The sequence below is a fragment of the Cyprinodon variegatus genome, unplaced genomic scaffold (assembly GCF_000732505.1).
Source record: "Cyprinodon variegatus isolate N-32 unplaced genomic scaffold, C_variegatus-1.0 Scaffold276, whole genome shotgun sequence".
NCBI classification, from domain to species: domain Eukaryota; kingdom Metazoa; phylum Chordata; class Actinopteri; order Cyprinodontiformes; family Cyprinodontidae; genus Cyprinodon; species Cyprinodon variegatus.
The window spans coordinates 837,441-841,911 of NW_015150729.1; the positions used below are offsets into that span (position 1 = coordinate 837,441).

General features: G+C 37.1%; 1 long non-coding RNA gene across 2 annotated transcripts in view; it reads right to left on the bottom strand.

Annotated features, from left to right (window-relative positions):
• Positions 1-506: 506 nt before the first annotated feature.
• LOC107089996 overlaps positions 507-4,471 on the bottom strand; it is a 25,133-nt gene continuing 21,168 nt past the window's right edge. For both annotated transcript variants that reach the window (XR_001481460.1, XR_001481459.1), the window contains exon 3: positions 507-2,492. This is a non-coding gene — a long non-coding RNA (uncharacterized LOC107089996). The remainder of the gene's footprint in view (positions 2,493-4,471) is intronic.

The following is a 4,471-nucleotide window of genomic DNA, read 5'->3' on the forward strand; positions in this document are numbered from 1 at the left end:
ACAATAATGCGGAGAGTAGTAATTATGTTTAACCACTACTGAAAGATATAGTTTTTAAGGTTGGGAAAGATGCTGTGTGCTGGATGTGATTGTGGACCCAAACGCAGAGTAGAAGGAGGCCAAGATGAGTTTTTGCTGATTTTATCAAAAATACAACAGAAATAAAAACCAAGAACAAAACACAGGAAACCAAAAACCCAGAAAGGCCAGGGGAAACACACATTATGGGCCAAGTAATGACAAGAAACCATCACTGAGGAACTGCACAGGAGGTGTATATATTTGGGAGGCAGAACAAAGACTGTGGTAATCAGCTGACAGGGAGCAGGTGTGGATAGAAGCAATTAGAAACTAGGAGAAAGGAGACTGGCACAAGGGGAGACAACAGAGAGGAACACAAAAAACAAAACTCTGCTTAAATATAACTAGAAAACAACTACAATGACACAAAACAGAATGACATAAATAACTACAAATTTCAAAAAGAAACTCAAAAAGAGGTCCAATGGGGAGAACCATAACACATAGAGGACTTACAAAGGCACCCAAAATTCACACATACATAGAATACAGACACTACTTTAGTTTTCCTATTTTTGAGACTCCAATGACTTGGTTTAATGCACATGCCTTTTTTAACAGGGTATGAAAATATATTTGAGACTGTTGCTAATCTATTTCAAAAGTGAAAAAACTAAGTAGTCACATTTATGTCACTATTTGCAGCCTTTGTTTTATATTTTATTGTTGCACATTTGGCAGAAATTTTAATTATAGCCTCAAGTTTTCTCCTGAAAACAATGCTACAAGCTTAGCAAAGAAATCTTAAGACAGTTTTGTCAATTTTATTTCCAGATTACCTTAAGCCCCATTGGTCTTCCAAATTGAAGCTTCTCTCTCCACATAGAGCAGAGGAGTTCTGACAGAGGGAACTGACAAAAAGGGTCTTCCTAAGTAAAATCTCTACATGAGTAAAATCTGAGAGCATGAACTTTTGCACGTGTTTTCTGTTATCTCTGTGTTTTCTCGTCATCCACAGAGAAGTTTGCAGCTGTTTCATTGTTCTGAGTCACAGGAACTTTCAAAATCATAATTGGGCAACTTTGAACTCAAACTGTTGTGTTTTTTTTTCTTTTTTATAATTTCTCCTCCGTTGAACAGCAATTTGAAATTAAAGTTATGTGCTACAGAGCATCTGAAGCTGTTCTTTTTTTGTTTATGGAGAACTTTGTTGTGGTGAACCAAAGTGTAAAGGCTTTGGACAGCACTGAAATGGATGCCTTGTTTTTTCTGGCATTTAGACTTAGCAAAAAACAGAAAGGTGTGGGAAGAGGCTTCAACTGTCTGACCATTACAGCCAATAAAGTGTAAAAATAACACAAGATTACAATAATTTAGATCGATTGTGGTAGGTAGAGATGGAACAGAATGTTTTTTCTGACCTACTGGACAAAAATGTACACAATATAAATATTTGGAAACCACATCTTAAGGAGAATCTTGTATGTATGTAAATTCAGTAAAACCTAATTTGTAGTTTTGTTGCACATCTTGTTTTTGCACTTCAGCAAGGCTTTATGTAATGACAGTGACATCTGAACTACAAATCACCTAAAAAGGCTCATTTAGGCAAGACTGGACATGAAAACCTAACCTATGCTTCTCTCTAGATATATAGGAAAGCAGTGGAGCATCTGGAAAGCCTAATTATAGTAACATTTACATTTGACTTCCTCTTTTGAATTCTCCTGGACCTTTTACCTGATGAAGAAAGCAAAACAACGGCTCTTATTTTTTGGAAAGCTTAAATGGACTAGTCTCTCTTTTTATCCCTGCACAAACTTCTACAGGGCCCCCATTGAAACATTCTTTTTACAAGTGTGACAGTGTTGTAGGGGAGCTGCCCTTCACAGAATAAGAAGGACAGGTGCTGAGGGAAGCACCAGGAATTGTGAGATACTATGAAAGAAATCTGCCCTCGTTTTATGATGCATGATTCCAGAAAAGGCCCAGACACATTGTCACAGATCCCAGCTAACCAGGGAACATACTTTTCCCAGCTGTTCCATCACAAACAACTTTTAAACTGCATTACATCCAGAACAATTAAAAACTGATTTTTTTTCCACTTAAACTGTAAAGGCAGTCAACCCCATGTATTTATCCATACCCCTGGATAAAAAGTCATAAAGATGCTTGCTCTATCATGGAGCCACACACACAAACATAATCACATATACAGTATACATACCAACAGCCCCCCTCAAAAATCAAACAGATCACAGCCCATTATATAGACTGGTCTGGCACAAGCTGCACCTTATTCTACATTACACCAGGATAAAGATATGAGAAGTGCTGGGTGGGCAGGAAGTGATTATTGGATGATCTGGGGAGACTTGCTTCAAGGTTTGGGATGAGAAGATACTGAGGGGGTGCAGCTCTCCGGATATGGCTTTATCCGATGATTCTTAGGGCCCCACAGATGGAACCTGCAACAAAGAGAAGATGATAAAGACTGAGCAAGTAGGGATGAGGGTGATGAGACAAAAAGGGATGAGGATTATTGAGTGAAGGGGAGAAAGAGGGATGAGGGTGATGGGAAGGAGGAGGGATGAGGTGAGAAGGGTTTGAGGGAAATTGGTTGTTGGGTCCAAAGAATTTGACAGACAGTGCAGGTTTGGTGAACTGGGTATAAGTAGACTGCTAGGTAAATAGGGTGTGGCTGAGATGTGGTACTTGCTTCCAAACCTAGAAAACATTTTTACTCCAATTCTATGTAGAGATATGTTTCTTTTAAGAATATGAATAGGATTTTTTAAGTTGTCTTGCAAAGTTTTTCTTCTTATTTATTCCCCTAAAGGTGTTCCTTTATAAGTGGCTTCTAAGTTTAAATTTTTTCTGGTTTTATTTTCTGTTTGTGAGTGTCATGTGTGCATTCTAAGCTGGGATTATCTTCTGGCAAGATGAGGCTAGTTTTTTTTAAATAGCATATTTTAATAGTAAAACCATTGAAAGTGCTGCACATGAAAAACGAAAGATAATACAAAAACAAAACAAAAAAGTACATTGCAGCGGCATAACACTAATTTAATAATTAATAAGCATTAATACCCGTGATCTTCCATCACTTCATCTGTCAGTGTTGTAGTGGGGCTGGTGCCTATCTACTGTATAGTAGTCTATGGGTGAAGGAAAGGATATACACTGGACATGTCACCAGTCCATCACAGGGCTTATTAAAGATTATGAATACATAAAGTTGATTAAAATGAATAATTAAAGTACTAAAATGTTTTAAAAAAAAAGAACAATAAAATGAACTTTAACCAGCAATGTTAAACTAGCACAATCAAAGGCAAGTCTACAGGTTTTTAACCTTTATTTAAAGCTATTTAGGGTTTTAGCAGTTTTCAGAAAGATTGTTTTAGATTAGTAAAGCATAATGACTGAAAGCTGCTTCAAATTCCATTATGGTTTCATAACTACAATATATATAATGATTCTTGATGTATTTACCCAAGTGCAAGACAACTTACGCAAAAAATTAAGAGACAGTCAACAGGGGTAGTCACGAACATTTTAATAGAAGCTTTTGTTACTTTTTACTTCTGTTGGTCATGTTTTTTTAAAATTAGTTTTGCATCTATTTTGTTCCAACAACAAGCTGTAAAACTACACTCCTCTCCCGTAAACAGTAAGTGGCAAATGCTGGTGAGGAGGACGGTTGTTGTACTTGGAAACTAGTGTACGGTGTGCATTTGCAGGAAAAAAGGTTATCAGTAACAATTATCAGCTCTCAGGAATTAAGAAAAAAATACTTTTTTTTCTTGAGAATGGAGGATGTCCTCAAATGTAGAAATCTCATATTATTGCACTGTGCTGCTCATTGGAGCAGTTGGAAACACTGCTGCCTTGCAGCAAGAAGGTTCCGGGTTCGGTTTCCAGCCCAAGATCTTTCTGCATGAAGTTTGCATGTTCTCCCTGTACATACGTGGATTCTCTGTAGGAAATGAGGCTAGCTGTGAGTGTGTGTGAAAGGTTTTTTGTTCCATTTGTCTATGTGATGCCCTGCAATGTACTGGGTGTCCCCTGCCTTTCGCCTGTAGACAGCTGTAGATATCCACCATGGAATTTACAGCAGTGCAATCAACTCTCAGGATTACAATAAAAAAAAACTTGTTAAATGTAAAAATATGAGATTTTCAACTGCGTTCTTTCCCAGTTTTTATCTTTTAAGGATCCAATACCGACACTGCTGGTTGGAGATGTTTCCACATCAGAGTAACAATATCACTTAGAACCACAGAACAGACTACAGCTACAATAGGTTTGATGCTGTGAGCATTTTTTAAGTTAACACTATCTGACAACTTTTCCCGTGATATTAATCTACAAAACCCCCATTTAAATTAATCTTGAACTTTCATAGAAAGCTGGAAAATCTATTACAGTATTTTCACGACTATAA